Source organism: Delphinus delphis, chromosome 17, assembly GCF_949987515.2.
Source record: "Delphinus delphis chromosome 17, mDelDel1.2, whole genome shotgun sequence".
NCBI lineage: Eukaryota > Metazoa > Chordata > Mammalia > Artiodactyla > Delphinidae > Delphinus > Delphinus delphis.
In genome coordinates this window covers 32,961,674-32,979,863 of record NC_082699.1, presented here as the reverse complement: position 1 = coordinate 32,979,863, position 18,190 = coordinate 32,961,674, and positions in this window count along the sequence as shown.

The following is an 18,190-nucleotide window of genomic DNA, read 5'->3' as shown; positions in this document are numbered from 1 at the left end:
GATTTAGAGCAACTAGAACTCTCATACAGTCTTGCCAGGGATGTAAAAGGGTAAAACCACTTTGAAGAATTGTTTGGCAATTTTTGAAAAGAGTAAAACACAGTTATCTTGTGACACAATCATTCCACTCTTAAGTATATAAACAAATGAACTGACAAGGTATGATTTAACAAAGACTTGTACACGCATTTCTATAGCAGCTTTGGCTGCAACAACCAAAATTTAAAACCACTGAAATACCTATCAAAAGATGAATGGATGAACAAAATGTATATCTGACAATGGGATAATACTGACCAATAAAAAGAAATGAATTACTTACATACTTGAAGACACCGATAAGTTATATTAGTGAAAGACATAAATAAATACATATTGTATACTTCCATTTATATAAAATTCTAGTAAGTACAAATTAACCTCTAGTCAAAAGCAGAGCAGTTGTTGTTCCAGACATGGAGGGTGGTAGGGATGGTCTACAAAATGTAACATTCTATATGTGATTGTGTCAGAGATTTCAGTGGACATTTGTAAAACTAAAAGAATTACTGAACATAAGTTATACTTCGTTGAAATTTATGTTTAAAAATTACATATTTTCTACCCCAAAATAAATAATTTTAAAATAAATCTATTACATATAAGTTTTACAAGTCTATTATCATAACATAAGCTTTAATAATGAAAACACATGAAAGATTATAACATCATTACTCTTGAGGAAAAGCAAATAAAAACATGAGATGCCACTTTTCGCTGTTAGTGTCAAAAACATGTGCTTTTATATACAGAAAGTCATCTGTTATTTTAAATATACTGTATAATAAAACTAATTTTTGAAATGGCTGAAGCAATGTAACATTCAATTCCACAAAACCATAATTTACAATAAAAGATATAATTGTTAATATCTTTTTGAGTTTACATTCAATATATTTGAAGAGTTTTACATAATTTTTTTCTGAATTTTCAACATTTAAGGTAAGATTAAATTTATTCTCTACAGGATGAATATTTTCCTACTAGAAAATTTGGCTGATCTGAAATATGAGGTAAAAAATTAATAAAAATACGACTCTATGTAAAACTCTCATAATATTAATGAAAACCAACCCTTTCTACAAAAAAGGCCATCTGTGTAACATTCCATACAAAAAATTAAATTTTATTTTTTAATTGTCCTTCTAGACACAATGATTTTTTTCAGTATTTCATTGTTTTCAGGATTTTCAGTTATACTTTATATATGTGTTTTAATAAGAATAATTTTTAATCTAAAATCTGGCCATTTTAATTTCCCTGCTTCATCAAAAAGATTACATTTTAATATAAAGTTTGGGATTCAATATATAAGTGAGAACATGGAAAACAATAAATTGTGATGCTCCCAAATTGTGTTTTTTCAAATAAACAGACAATAATGCTGTTAAATTCTGAAGTGACCCAGAATTTAAATGGTGCAGAGTGCTTTTTCATTAAGATTGAAATCACTATGATCAATCTAATAACTAATAAGACCAAAGTTAAAATTTTAAATATTCCATTCCATTTCTAAAATATTTGTTAGAAATTCTAATTCTAAAATTTTGGCTGAAGTAAATTTAAAAACTGGGAAAGAGCTTTAATTAAGATAAAGTGTATTAATTCCAATATATGATTGCTAGCAGTTCTGGCTGTTGACCTAAACAAAAAGGTAAAATGAGGCACGTTCAAAATTGTCAAAACAAAAATGTGTTTATTTGGGAATAGCGGAGGAATTGTAATTCAGGACATGCAAATAGCAAGATACAGGTGAGTCAGCTGAGGGTTTGGGGTAGGCTGTAAATATATGCAGAGAATGTAAAGAGGGGAGAGTTAAATGAGAGTTGGTTGAAATAAAAAACAAATGGAGAACTGCTTTGAAAATTCCCCGAGCAGACAAAACCAGTCCAGTCACACAAACAAAGCTCAATTCAGCTTATTTTCTGAGACCAACCTGATTGGGTCATCTCATGCCTCTGGTAAGCATAAGCAAAGCTTCTCAAGGTTGATATGAGGTAATCCCTGACCAACTGACCAAGTCCCTGTCATTTAACAAAGTTAGGTAATCAGGTAATCCCTGACCAACTCCCTGTCATTTAAGAAAGTTCCAATATTATCAGTTTTCTGTAAATCAAGCATTTACAGGAAGTCAATCTCTCTGTCCTTAAGGTTTGTTTTCCTGAGGGTACATGTGTGAGACTTTCCATTTTATATTCTCTGGTTCCATTCTTTCACATTTTCCCCTTTCGTTCAAGATCTTTTGCGAAAAGCATCTCTGATCAAGTATCATTCAGCTGTTAATTGTTGTCAAAGGTATAGTTTTTTATAGGTGGATTGCATTATATGTCCCATGGATCTGAGGAGAGCTGTCCTCAGGTATCTTTCTCATGAAGCTGAGGAGCATCATGCTCAGGTGTCTTGTCCCACAGAGGAGGAAAATGATGGGGAGTTTCATTGGCTTCATTTGAAAGGATTGAAAAACGAAGAATCTCAGTTATGTCTTTCTATGGTGGATGGTTTAGTTTCCATGGTCAGTCGAGTTTCAGGAAAAGCCTTTGAAAGGAAAAGAATTTAAATTTGTACATACATTTGTGAGGAAGGTATTTGTTTACTATTACAAAATAGTGGCAATAAACTGATGACCAGAAGCCCAATGATAGCTGTTGATTGAAATATGCTTCTCAACCAGTTTCCCTAACTGTTTATGTTTAATAGATCAAAAATATCCCAAGGTTCAGGAGCTTGGTCAACTTCTGCTTGGTACTGTCCTTTGTTATTTTTAGTTCTTGTGTATTTTCCTGACCTATTGACAAATAACATTCTTGGTGAAGTAGGGCACAAGTTCCCCCTTGCTGAGCAATGAGGAGATATTCAGTCTCTGAGGTTTTTTAGTACTGCTTTTGAAAGGCTATTTATTTGGGTTTGTTGATATTTAAAAACTTGGACAGAAGCATTGAAAGTGGTAGACATAACTATAAAACGATTGTGAATTCGTTTTTCAAATTCTGCTGTTTCAACCTAAGGAAAAAGTTTTTGGTGAATGCATGCCCAAGTCCTTTCTATCTACTGTATTGTTATTTGTAGTCATTCACCCAAACTATAACCTTCCCAGCTCTGATGTATCTTTTTAAGTTAATAAGAGAAAAATCCCAGATTAGGTATATAAGAAGTAGAAGGAAGAGTTTTTCTAATTTTGGAATCATGGGTGAGGGCAACAATCACACAGTGTACCTTCCAATTAAGAGGAAGGATAGAGTATACATTTTTTTCCACATGAAAAAAAAATGCCCAATGTCTTGTAAGGATAAGGCATAATTGGGTCCCTTTGCTTAGATTCCTTTTCTGGAATGAAAGGCGGCATCTTATGATCATAAATATACTTATTATACAGAGCACATGATAATCTGGTCCATTCACATTATGAGAATGTTTATTCGAGCACCTTAAATTTCTATAGATCTGAAGTAACAAGTGAACTGATCTAGTATAAGTAAGATTTTGGGGGAGGTCTGGAAGATCTTTAGGGGAGAAGCAAGTTTAATTAAGTTTCCACCATTCACCAGATTTTTGGTCAGTTCCCAGTGACATACCATTGAGTGGGAGAACATCAGCTTCTCTTTTCCCAGTATTATTATTGTTTTCATTTCCATTATGGAGTTACATTAAGGGAGGAGATGATATAAGCTTGTATATTCCAATGGGGAGTGAGTTCATGTTCCCAAAGATATATAAAATATTACAGTTACAATTTTTCAGTGGGAGATACCCTAGAGTTTTGCCATGCCCATCATTGTTTTTGAAACATAAAGAAAAGTTTGGGATAAGAGTCCAGACCTGAGTGAGGGGCATTCCTTTACGAGTTGGGGGTACCCAATGGAAAGCCGTAGTATCTGGTGCCAATCTTCTGGAAGGGAGGACATGTGCGGTTTCAAAGCTACCAAAGGAAAATCCTACATCTTTACCACATGTTTTACTGTCCTTCTAAAGACAGAAGCTAGGCCACCAGTCCATGTTCATCATGAGTATTGTTTGCTCTGGCACAAATCTAACAATCAGTAAGTTTAGTAGAATCAGAGAATTTTTGTAAGGTGTGGATACAAGGATGTGCTAAAGCTAAAGTAAAGGGCAGTAGGAAAACAAGGGAAAGAACAACTGAAGGCCTGAATGACATGATTTAACCAGATATAGAGTGAGAAGAAAAAAAATAAGTTATGCAGGCCTGGTCCATATATCTTAGGCAAGCTGTCTACTTCACATGCCATCTACTTCAGTCCCTAGAAATTTTCAGCTTTAGGTCACAAGTTAGTATACATGTCTCTTCAGATTTGGGGGCTTCTTTAGTTGTGACACATGAATCCTTGAAGTTTGGCTGCACCAGGATTAGTTAATATCACCTAAGGCAGGGTCCCTTCCAGCAAGGTTAAAGAAGAGTCTTTTTGGAAATGTCTTTTCTGACAGATGAAACCTCTGGGCTGTAAGGTGTGATGTTTGACATCTTTGTCTCCTGGAAGTGCACTGTGGAAAGACTGCTCTAGCAGAGCATGGTTATTTTCTATGGGCTTGATTAGGCCTTGACAAAATTGAAAGATATCCTTCTTTATTAGCTGTGGGTCAAAAGAAGTGGGAGGCTAAGTGCATCAGCTGTCTTGTAATTATTTTAAAAGACATAAGTTTTTGCATCCTGAAGGAAGTAAATCTAAGATTTAGAAGAACCAACAGTAATACTCTTGGCCAGGGTATTTGGAGGATTTCAACTAATTCAGCTAACTGAATCTTAATAATTAGATCTGTATACTTGGCCAGTCCTGAAGACTAAGCATGATAAGCACAATGAAGGTGCTACAGAACTGGCCAGACAATACAGACTTGTCAAAATATTTGATAAGTAAAGTGCATTCTCCAATCACTATGAAGTTCAAGGGGGGGTCCCCAACTAGAAGTAACCTTTTCTAATGGGATTTAGCTACAGAAGAAGCAGTCACATATCTTCATGAAAAACTTCAGTCCAATGTGAAAATATACAAACCATTAGCAGAACATTCATGAGTGGGGGTGATTGCATGAAATCCGCTTCCCAAATCTTAGATGGTTCATTGGGTAAATGAAAATATCCAGGAATAGTTTGGATAGGTTTCCCTGGGTTAAATTTAGAACACATGGAACAAGCGAGATAAGCGCTTTCTGCAGCCTTATCAATGTTTCCCCACCAATATTGATTCATGAACATTATCATTTTATCTGTAGGCCAATGATTTAATTTAGGTATGATAGTAATAGAAATGTTAAATTTTCTAGAAGGACCAGTTTGTTACTGGGTCTGAACCAGAGTTTCTTTTCTTCATGATACCAGCAGACCTTAGATCTCCAATTTTCTTTTTCTTCTTCAAGGGCCAGTTGTTGTATTTCCCTGGTGAATTCTCTTAGGTTGTCACTAGGGGAAGTAGTTTTCTGGACCATGAGAAAGGTTTGGTCTGTGGATCCTATAAGAGCAGCATTTTTGCAGAGATATCAGTGAGGTGCTTTACTTTGGATTCCAGAGAGAATGCCCAGGGACTTTAATAATAGCCAAAGCTGCATGCCAGAGTATGGCATCTCAATTTTGGGACATAAGGACCATTTTAAAATTTGTCTCCACTGGAAGTAAAGAAATCATGTTTCTATAATATTCCAAAATCATGGGGTACTCCAAAGGCATGACAAATACCAGTATAGTCGTTTGCAATTTTACCTTCTGCTAGAATACATGCTTGAATAAAAGCGTATCATTCAGCTTGTTGGGCTGAAGTGGACAAAGGTAGGGGTGCAGCCACAAGGACCTCAAAAGGAGTTGATATTGCATATCCAGCACATTATTTGCCGTTTTCATTTTTCAAGTAAGAGCCATCAGTAAACCATGAACAATTGACATTTGTCAAGTGGGTTTCTTATAACTCATTACAAGGGGTTGATAGGTGATTCATCAAACTCAAATAGATATGGGAGGTTTTGTCCATGGAAGGAGGAAAAGGAGTAACTGGATTGAGGTTGTTATGGTGAATGAGAGTGACATGAAGGTTGGTTAGCAAGAGAATATTTTTTATACATTTTTATTGAAATATAAATGCTTTACAATGTTGTGTTAGTTTCTGCTGTACAACAAAGTGAATCAGCTATATGCATACATATATTCACATATCCCCTCCCTCTTGAGCCTTCCCTCTACCCTCCCTATTTCACTCCTCTAGGTTTTCACAAAGCACTGAGCTGATCTCCCTGTGCTATGCAGCAGCTTCCCACTACCTAGCTATTTTACATTTGGTAGTGTATATATGTCAATGTTACTTTCTCACTATGTCCCAGCCTCCCTTTCCCCCACTGTGTCCTCAAGTCCATTCTCAACGTCTGCATCTTTATTCCTGCCCTACCACTAGGTTCATCAGTACCATTTTTCTAGATTCCATATATATGTGTTAGCATACAGTATTTGTTTTCCTCTTTCTGACTTACTTCACTCTGTATGACAGATGCTAGGTCTATCCACCTCACTACAAATAACTCAATTTTGCTTTTTTTATGGCTGAGTAATGTTTCATTGTATATATGTGCCACATTTTTTTTATCCATTCATCTGTCGATGGACATTTAGGTTGTTTCTATGTCCTGGCTATTGTAAATAGTGCTGCGATGAACACTGTGCTACATGTATCTTTTTGAATTATGGTTTTCTCAGGGTATATGCCCAGTAGTGGGATTCCTGGGTCATATGGTAGTTCTATTTTTAGTTTTTTTAAGGAACCTCCATACTGTTCTCCATAGTGGCTATATCAATTTATATTCCCACCAACAGTGCAGGAGGGTTCCCATTTCTCCACTCCCTCTCCAGCATTGTTTGTAGGTTGTTTGTAGATTTTTTGATGATGGCCATTCTGACCAGTGTGAGATGATACCTCATTATAGTTTTGATTTGCATTTCTCTAATGGTTAGTGATGTTGATCATCTTTTCATGTGTTTGTTGGCCATCTGTATGTCTTCTTTGGAGAAATGTCTATATAGGTCTTCTGCCCATTTTTGGATTGGGTTGTTTGTCTTTTTGATATTGAGCTGCATGAGCTACTTGTGTATTTTGGAGATTAATCCTTTGTCAGTTGCTTCATTTGTAAATATTTTTTCCCATTCTAGGGTTGCCTTTTTGTCTTGTTTATGTTTTCCTTTGCTGTGTAAAAGCTTTTAAGTTTCACTAGGTCCGATTTGTTTATTTTTGTTTTTATTTCCATTTCTCTAGGAGGTGGGTCAAAAGGATCTTTTGTGATTCATGTCATAGAGTGTTCTGCCTATGTTTTCCTCTAAGTTTTATAGTGTCTGGCATTACATTTAGATCTTTAATCCATTTTGAGTTTACTTTTGTGTATGGTGTTAGGGAGTGTTCTAATTTCATTCTTTAACATGTGGCTGTTTGGTTTTCCCAGCACCAATTATTGAAGAGGCTGTCTTTTCTCCATTGTATATTCTTGCCTCCTTTGTCAAAGATAAGGTGACCATGAGTGCATGGGTTTATCTCTGGGTTTTCTATCCTGTTTCATTGATCTATATTTCTGTTTTTGTGCCAGCACCATACTGTCTTGATTACCGTAGCTTTGTAGTATAGTCTGAAGTCAAGGAGCCTGATTCCTCCAGCTCCATTTTTCTTTCTCAAGATTGCTTTGGCTATTCGGGGTCTTTTGTGTTTCCATACAAATTGTAAAATATTTTGCTCTAGTTCTGTGAAAAATGCCAGTGGTAATTTGATTGGGATTGCATTGAATCTGTCGATTGCTTTGGGTAGTATAGTCATTTTCACAATGTTGATTCTTCCAATCCAAGCACATGGTATATCTCTCCATCTGTTTGTATCATCTTTGATTTCTGTCATTAATGTCTTATAGTGTTCTGCATACAGTCTTCTGCTCCTTAGGTAGGTTTATTCCTAGGTATTTTATTCTTTTTGTTGCAGTGGTAAATGGGAGTGTTTCCTTAATTTCTCTTCCTGATTTTTCATTGTTAGTACATAGGAATGCCAGAGATTTCTGTGCATTAATTTTGTATCCTGCTACTTTACCAAATTCATTGATGAGCTCTAGTAGTTTTCTGGTGGCATCTTTAGGATTCTCTATGTATAGTATCATGTCATCTGCAGACAGTGACACTTTTACTTCTTCTTTTCCAGTTTGGATTCCTTTTATTTCTTTTTCTTTTCTGATGGTCGTGGCTAAAATTTCCAAAACTATGTTGAATAATAGTGGTGAGAGTGGGCAACCTTTTCTTGTTCCTGATCTTAAAGGAAATGCTTTTAGTTTTTCACCATTGAAAGTGATGTTGGATGTGGGTTTGTCATATATGGCCTTTATTATGTTGAGGTAGGTTCCCTCTATGCACACTTCTGGAGAGTTTTTATCATAAATGAGTGTTGAATTTTATCGAAAGCTTTTTCTGCATCTATTGAGGTGATCATATGGTTTTTATCCTTCAGTTTGTTAACTTCGTGTATCACGTTGATTGATTTGCCTGTATTGAAGAATACTTGTCTTCCTGGGATACACCCCACTTGATCATGGTGAATGATCATTTTAATGTGTTATCGGATTCTGTTTGCTAGTATTTTGTTGAGGACTTTTTCATCTATGTTCATCAGTTATACTGGCCTGTCATTTTCTTTTTTTTGACATCTTTGTCTGGTTTTGGTATCAGGGTGATGGTGGCCTCTAGAATGAGTTTGGGAGTGTTCCTCCTTCTGTTATATTTTTGAAGAGTTTGAGAAGGATAGGTGTTAGCTCTTCTCTAAAGGTTTGATAGAATTAGCCTGTGAAGGCTTCTGGCCCTGAGCTTTTGTTTGTTGGAAGATTTTTAATCACAGTTACAATTTCACTGCTTGTGACTGGTCTGTTCATATTTTCGATTTCTTCCTGGCTCAGTCTTGGAAGGTTGTAGTTTTCTTAGAATTTGTCCATTTCTTCCAGTTGTCCATTTTATTAGCATATAGTTGCTTGTAGTAGTCTCTCATGATCCTTTGTATTTCTTCAGTGTTAGTTGTTACTTCTCCTTTTTTGTTTCTAGTTCTGTTGATTTGTGTCTTTCCCTTTTTTTTCCTGATGAGTCTGGCTAATAGTTTATCAATTTTGTTTATCTTTTCAAATTAGTCTATAGTTTTATTGATCATTGCCGTTGTTTCCTTCATTTCTTTTACACTTATTTCTGATCTGATCTTTATGATTTCTTTCCTTCTGCTAACTTTGGGGTATTTTTTTTCCTTCTTTCTCTGATTGCTTTAGGTGTAAGGTTAGGTTGTTTATTTGAGATTTTTCTTGCTTCTTGAGGTAGGATTGTATTGCTATAAACTTCCCTCTTAGAACTGCTTTTGCTGCATCCCACAGATTTTGGGTCATCCTGTTTCCATTGTCATTTTTTTCTAGGTATTTTTTGATTTCATCTTTGATTCCTTAAGTGATCTCTTGGTTATTGAGTAGTGTGTTGTTTAGCCTCCATGTGTTTGTGTTTTTTACAGATTTTTTCCTGTAATTTATATCTAGTCTCATAGTGTTGTGGTCAGAAAAGATGCTTGATATGATTTCAATTTTTTAAAATTTACCTAGGCTTAACTTGTGACCCAAGATGTGAACTATCCTGGTGAATGTTCCATGTGCACTTGAGAAGAAAGTGTATTCTGTTGTTTTTGGATGAAATGTCCTATAAGTATCAGTTAAGTCCGTCTGGTCTAATGTGTCACTTAAAGCTTGTGTTTCCTTATTTATTTTCTGTTTGGATGATATGTCCATTGGTGTGAGTGGGGTGTTAAGGTTCCATACTATTATCATGTTACTGTCGACTTCCCCTTTTATGGCTGTTAGCATTTGCCTTATGTATTCAGGTGCTTCTATATTGGGTGCATAAATATTTACAATTGTTATTTCTTCTTCTTGGATTGATCACTTGATCAATATGTAGTATCCTTCATTATCTCTTGTAATAGTCTTTATTTTAAAGTCTATTTTGTCTGATTTGTGTATTGCTACTCCAGCTTTCTTTTGAGGTCCATTTGCGTGGAATATCTTTTTCCATCCCCTCATTTTCAGTCTGTATGTGTCCGTAGGTCGGAAGTGGGTCTCTTGCAGACAGAATATATACACGTCTTGTTTTTGTATACATTCAGCTAGTCTATGTCTTTTGGTTGGAGCATTTAATCCATTCACATTTAAGGTAATTATCCATATGTATGTTCCTATTACCATTTTCTTAATTGTTTTGGGTTTGTTTTTGTAGGTCCTTTTCTTCTCTCATATTTCCCCGCTTAGAGAAGTTCCTTTAGTGTTTGTTGTAGAACTGGTTTGATGGGGCTGAATTCTCTTAGCTTCTGTTTCTCTGTAAAGGTTTTAATTTCTCCATTGAATCTGAATGAGATCCTTGCTGGTTAGAGTAATCTTGGTTGTAGGTTTTTCTCTTTTGTCATTTTAAATATATCCTGCCACTCCCATCTGGCCTGCAGAGTTTCTGCTGCAAAATCAGCTGATAACCTTATGGGGATTCCTTTGTATGTTATTAATTGCTTTTCCCTTGCTGCTTTTAATGTTTTTTCTTTGCATTTAATTTTTGACAGTTTGATTAGTACGTGTCTTGGTGTACTTCTCCTTGTGTTTACCATGTACGGGAATATGTGCTAATGTTTTTTCTTTGCATTTAATTTTTGATAGTTTGATTAATATGTGTCTTGGTGTGCTTCTCCGTGTGTTTACCATGTACGGGAATGTGTGCTTCCTGGACTTGGGTGGCTATTTCCTTTTCATGTTAGGGAAGTTTTCGACTATAAGCTCTTCAAATATTTTCTCAGACCCTTGCTTTTTCTCTTCTTCTGGGGCCCCTATAATTCGAATTTGGGTGCATTTAATGTTATCTCAGAGGTCTCTGAGACCGTCCTCAATTTTTTTTTTAATTGGAGTAAAATTGCTTTACAATTTTGTGTTAGTTTCTGCTGTACAATGAAGTGAATCAGCTATATGTATACCTATATCCATTCCCTCTTGGACCACCCTTCTCTCCTCCTCCCACCCATCTAGGTCATCACAGAGCACTGATCTGAGCTCCCTGTGCTCTGCAGCAGGTTTCCACTAGCTATCTATTTTACACATGGTTGTGTATTTATGTCAAACCTAATCTCCCAGTTCGTCCCATCCTCTCCTTCCCCTACTGTGTCTACATATCCGTTCTCTTCCTCTACATCTCTATTCCTGCCCTACAAATAGGTTCATCTGTACTCAGCAATCCCATTACTGGGCATATAACCTGAGAAAACCATAATTCAAAAGGACACATGTACCCCAGTGTTCATTGCAGCACTATTTACAATAGCCAGGACATGGAAACAATCTAAATGTCCAATGATAGATGTCCTCAATTCTTTTCATTCTTTTTTCTTTATTCAGCTTCATGGCAGTTATTTCCACCATTCTATCTTTCAGCTCACTTCTCCGTTCTTCTGCCTCAGTTAGTCTCCTATTGATTCCTTCTAGAGAATTTTTAATTTCATTTATTGTGTTGTTCAACAGTGTTTGTTTGTTCTTTAGATTTTCTAGGTCCTTGTTAAATGTCTCTTGTACTTTCTCCATTCTCTTTCTGAAATTTTGGATCATCTTTATTATCATTACTCTGGATTCCTTTTCAGGTAGACTGCCTGTCTCCTCTTCATTTGTTTGGTCTGGTGGGTTTTTACCTTGCTCTTTCATCTGCTGCATATTTCTCTGTCTTCTCATTTTGTTTAATTTACTGTGTTTGGGGTCTCCTTTCTGCAGGCTGCAGGGTCGTAGTTCCTTTCACTTCTGTTGTCTGTCCCCACTGGCTTGTGTAGGCTTCCTGGTTGGGGGCACTGGTGCCTGCGTTCTGTGATTGGAGGTAGATCTTGTTCTTCTGATGGGCAGGGCCGCTTCTGGTGGTGTGCTTTATGGTGTCTGTGAGCTTAGTATTACTTTAGGCAGGCTGTCTGGTAATGGGTGGGGTTGTGTTCCTGTCTTGCTAGTTGTTTGTCATGAGGCATCCAGCACTGGAGCTTGCTGGCCATTGGGTGGAGCCAGGTCTTTGTGTTAAGATGGAGACTGCTGGGTGAGCTCTCACCGATTAATATTCCATGCGGCTGGGAGTTCTCTGGTGGTCCAAAATCCTGAACTCAGCTCTCCCTCCTTGGAGGTTCAGACCCAGCCCCCGGCTGGAGCACCAAGACCCTACAAGCCGCACGGTGTGGAAGAAAAGGAAGAAGAAAACAAACAAACAAACAAAAACCCCAAATAAACGAACACACAAAACCCCAAGTGGTAAAAGCAAAACTAAACAGACAAATTACACAAAGAAACATTCACACATGCACTCACAATAAGAAAAGAAAAGGAAAAAAAGCAAAAACAAAGAAGAGAGCAACGAAATCAATAAACAAACCCAAAAATGAAAACAAACACTAAAAACTACAAAACACATAAAACCAGAAACACATCAAATGCAGAAAGCAAACTAAAAAAAGGCAATGAAAGCATAAAACTAACCCACAAAAATCAAAAAAATGCAAAGATGAAAACAAAAAGAAAAAATATAAAACAACAAAGTAGTAAAGTAAAAATAGAAAAATGTAAAATATAGTTAAAAATAAAATGAAAACAAAGCAAAAGAAAGGAAAAAACAAACAAGGAAAAAGCAGTGTAATGAAAAATTACAATAGAAATAGGAAAAAATAGAATAAAAATATATTAAAATAAAACCATAAAAAAGAAAAAGTAAAAAATTAAAAGAATATTAAAAAAAGAACAACTGAACAACAACAACAAGAAAAGTAGTGATATTTTCCTGTGGCCTTAGCTGTCAGCGTCCTTGCCCCCATAGTGAGCCACAGCCAATCCCTGCCTCCACAGGAAGTCCTCCAGTACTTGTAGGTAGGTCTCTGGACCTACTGTGGGCACTGTGGGGCAAGCTCAGACTGATCTGACCTTACTCCCGCATGTACTTTTCCCCAAAGCCCACAGCCTCAATTGTGGGAAAACTTGTTGTCTATTCAGGTATTCTACAGACGCAGGGTTTGCCAAGCCGATTGCAGGGATTTAATCCACTGCTTCTGCAGTTGCACGGGGAGATTGGATGTGCAGGGAGTGCCTGCTGTGGCAGAGGCCAGCATGAAGCTGCAAGAGCCTGAGCCGTGCTGTGCGTTCTCCTGGGGAAGTTGGCCCCAATCGCAGCACCCTCGGCAGTGGTGGGCTCCACAGGCTGCTGGGAAGGTGTGGGCAGTGACCTGCCTTGCACACAGGACTCTTGGTAGCAGCGGTGGACGGCAGCCTCTGGGGTCAGATATAACAGCCACGGCTTGTGCTTGTGCTCACGTAGGTGTTGCCCTGCTGTCTGTGAGTGTGTGAAGCAGGAAGCTCCTATGGCGGGCCGCTCCTCAAGCACACCGCAACAAAGGTCTCTTGCCTCTCTGGCAGGCCCAGCTTTTTCCCAGACTCTCTGCCAACTAGCTCTGGTGCACTAGCCGCCCCCCCGGCTGTCCTCATGCAGTCAACCCCAGTCCTCTCCCTGGGTTCTGACCTCTGAAGACCAAGCCTCAGCACCCAGCCCCCACCCGCCCCGGCGAGTGAGCAGACAAGCATCTCAGGCTGGTGAGTGCTGGTCTGCACCGATCCTCTGTGTGGGAATCTCTCCGCTCTGCCTCTGCACCTCTGTTGCTGCCCTCTCCTCTGAGGTTCCAGAGCTATCCCGCAGTCCCTGCCAGGGAATGGTCTTCCTAGTGTGTGGAAACTTTTCCTCCTTCACAGCTCCCTTCCAGAGGGGCAGATCCCACCCCAATTCCTTTCCTTTTTCTTTTTTTCTTTTGCCCTACTAGTTACGTGGGGATTTTCTTGCCTTTTTGGAAGTCTGAGGTTCCCTACCAGCATTCAGTAGTTGTTCTGTAGGCGCTGTTCCACATGTAGATGTATTCTTGATGTATTTGTGGGGAGGAAGGTAGTTTCCACATCTTACTCCTCTGTCATCTTGCCGGTCCTGCAAGAGAATTTCATGAGAAGTAAGACAGCTAGCTGAAAAATGTTGGGAATGATATGAGTTCAAGAGAGCTTTGACAGCATGAGGTACAAAGATGGTCAAAGAAGATCTTAAGACTATTTCTTCAGTGGCTTTTACCAGAAAGGCAGTAGCAGGTGTAGCCCTAAGTCATAAGCGTAACGTTGGGTCATGGGATCTAATTGTTGGCTGTAATAACCTAGATGTTGTGGTAGCCCCCATGTTTTGAGTAAGTACTCTGAGGGTATTACCCTCTTTTTCATAAACAAAAAGGAAAAAAGGGTAGTTTATAGTTTGTATATCCAAGGGCAAGAGGATTTATTCAGCTTTCCTTTAAGATTTTAAAGGCTAGATCATCTTGGTTTTTCCAGATAACAGGGTCAGGCTTAGTAGTTTTTAGTAAGATATACAAGCCTAGGCCATTAAAGAGAAGTTTGGAATCCAATTGTGACAATAACCAGCTAGCCCAAGAAAACCTGATAATTGACATTTGGTTTTAGATTTTGGGAAGCTCAAGATGCCATGAAACCTATCAGCATCTAGGTATTATCCTTGTTCTGAGAATAAATATCCTAAATATTGGATAGAGCTGTAATGGTGAAATCTGTCTTCTTGTGAGGAGGCTTGAGAGGGTGAGTAGAGAAGTAAATCATCTACATATTGTAGTATGGTAGAGCCTCCAGAAAATTTTGTATCATCGAGGTCAGCATTTAAATTTTGTGAGAAGTAAGAAGGACCTTTAGAAAAACTGTGGGCCATTTCTGTCCAGATATATTGTTGTCCTTCCAAGGTAAAAGCAAGAATATATTGGCCAGCCTCATCAACTATAATACTGAACAATGCCTTGCATAAATTGATCACGATGAAAAATTTGCTTTCAGTAGGGAATAATGCTAATAATGTATGGGGATAAGGAACAACAGGATGGTGAGAAATAACAATGTTATGTGTTGCATGGAGATCTTGAACAAATCTTTATTCTTGACCATTACGTTTTCTTATAGGTAAAATGGGTTTTACAAGGACTACGGCAAGGGATAATAAGTTCCTGTGCTTTATAGTCATCTATGATAAGTCTTATGCCCTGTAAAGCTTCTTTGTTTATAGGGTATTGATTAATTTTGGAGAGAGGTTTTGAGGGATTGACTTGGATCTTAACATAGTGAAAAGCAATATGAATTCTGTCTATGTCTGTGGAAGATTTTGCTCATAGACTAGGAGACACTAAATTTAATAACAGAGATGTACCTGAAATTTGTTCTTCTATGGCTTGTAAAGTACATGTGAGAGAGAAAAGGTTTGGATTTTCTTGGGGCTTAGATTCAAGGGACTTAAATTCAAGAGATTTTAACAAGATTTATTTCTCTCTTTCAAGAGAAAGAAATGGCAGCATGATATTTTTCTAGGAAATCTCATCCTAATAAATGAACAGGAGCCTAATCACTGAGGAAAAACAGGTGTTTATCTTTCAAAGGTCCCAAACAAAAGGGTATAGATTGAGAAATAAAGACACATTGTGGTTAATTTGAACTCCCCACTATTTGAAGGGACTGTTTATTTGTAGTAGGGTTGAGAACTGATAGAGTAGCTCCTGTGTCAATTGATATGTAAGGGATTTTTACCAGATCTGGAGAGTAGTTTCCCCAGTCTATTTAATGGTAGAATGGGAACAGTCTATGTGCTTCTTTGGAGTCCCATCACTGGGATGAGTTTGACCCTTGGGTCTTGGAAAGCTGTAATTGTCTAGACTTTTAAAAAAAATTTGTGGCAGTCTCTCTTGCAATTGCCAGGTTTTTGTTTTGTTTTGTTTTGTTTTTTTTAACCATAATGACAAAATCAGGAAGAGTCTGCTTGGGAGATTCCATCTGTTGAAGTCGGAGATGTAAAATTTTAGTTGCCCTTTTTCTGGAATCATCTTCTGGGGTGCGGGTTAGCTGGTTAGCTACATTGACAAGTTCAGGGTGGACATTATTTTTCCTTCTGTGTGGGTTCTCTTGACTAACAGATATAGATCTCTGCTTTAACTAAAACATTGAATTAAAGGCCACCCTGCTAGATGCAATGTATATAGGGAGTCCATATTTTCCTTAAAAACAATTTGGATTCTGCTGTAGTAATCATGAATAGATTCAACAGGCTTTTGGGTGCATGCGTTAATTTTGTTCCCAGGTACTGGCTTATGGAAAGCCCTCAGGATGACAAGATGTAGCCTTGGGTTATGGCAGGAGCTTGGTCATATAAAAGAGCTATTGGCTGACTGACTTGGAATTTCAAAGATTGTTTGGGGCTTTCCCAATAAGCAGTTTTCATTCAATGCTGGGCTTGACCTCCTCCAATAAGCATGTGGATTAACTGATAAAGATCAGAGAAATCAGGTTAAGTTTGAATTATAATACTGATTTGGCAAATCTATGAGGATCCCCAGTTACCTTGGGAAAATAGTTTACTATAGCTCCAAGTTCCACTTTCGTCCGTGGAACAAAATTAATTAATGGTTTAGCAGGATCCTCAGAAGACTTAATTTTTTTTAAGATTTATTTATTATTTATTTATTTCTATTTATTTTGGGCTGCATCAGGTCTTTAGTTGCAGCATGCAGGATCTTCGTTGAGTCACGCGGAATCTTTTGTTGTAGCATGCGGGCTTCTCTCTAGTTGTGGCATGTGGGTTTTCTCTCTCTAGTTGCAGCATGTGGGTTTTCTCTCTCTAGTTGTGGCATGCAGGCTCTAGGGCACGTGGGCTCTTAGTTGTGGTGCATGGGCTCCAGAGCACATAGGCTCTGTAGTTAGCAGCACGCAGGCTCTCTAGTTGAGGTGCGAGAGCTCAGTAGTTGTGGCACACGGGCTTAGTTGCCACATGGCATGTGGGATCTTAGTTCCCTGACCGGGGATCGAACCCGCATCCCCTGCATTGTAAGGTGGATTCTTTACCACTGGACCACCAGGGAAGTCCCCAGAAGACCTAATTTTAAAAGGGAAAGTTTTAATTGGCTCAGTTGGTAAAGTTTACTCACTAGAGAAGAAGGGGAGTCTAGATAAAGAAAGGGGGTTTGAAGAAGGCAAAGGTGGATATAGAGAGGGGAGAGTAATGGGTTTAGGGGAACCTTGGCTCATGTCACCAAGGAAGAGGCCTTAGCTGCCTGTTTATCTCCTTTGTTTATTTCTTTCAGCTAACTTAGAAATAATATTTTACAAAGAGGTAATTTTAAAATCCTGAATATATTTAGAAGCCTCTAGGTACCAATTAAAATAGTTATCCCACTCAGATTGTTTAATTCTATTGCCTCAGTCTTTCTAGTCTGGAGGAAATCATGTTCGGGCAGACTGAAAGTTCTTCATAACAGCCATTGGAGTTCTACGTTATCTTTAGTAAGACTGGACCATCTAGTCAAAAATGCGCGTGAGGAGAGACCATAATTTTTTAACATAAAATCAGTTAGGATCCCTGAAGAGCACTGGGATGACTGGAATCTCATATCTCAGAGGTTTTCTTGAGAGCAAAAGAAGAATTCCTAAATAGCCTAATGGGTGTGCTCAGGGTTGGGAGTTATGTTTTGTTTTACAGTGTGCCTTTTATGGGATACATACTGTCTTTCTCTTTTTTTCTCCTGGAAGACAGCATTTGCCCTAGTTGTTCGACCTGTGACCAGTTGTCCCTTGTTACATGTAAATTGTCTTGCAGTTGGCAGATGACCTAATGTCAGTCTGGCCTGACATTTGTGACCAGTGTCTGTGACCAATTTGTGCTCTCACATAAGTCTTTGCCTTAGAGACCAAAGTCTCTAAAAGGAGGTGGCAAGCACTCTAACAGCATTTACTTGCTCAACCTGTGCCCACTGACAGAATTTTTAATTTTTGCTCTCTAGCATTCCAAAGGAATTACACTGAAATTCTAGTATGTTTCCTACAAGAAAACAAACAAGGACTCACAAAAAAGGATAAAACCTTTAAACAGACCCTTAACAAAGTCAGAAAGCTCAACCGAATGGGGAGAGACCATGAATCTGAAAGGAGAATCACCAAGCCAAAAGTAGACAATGACTCACAGAAGCAACGAGCTCAAGGGCTTTTGTGCGGGTACTTCACACAATTCTGAGGATCATTGTCCTTTGGGGGGTCATCTCCTTTGGAT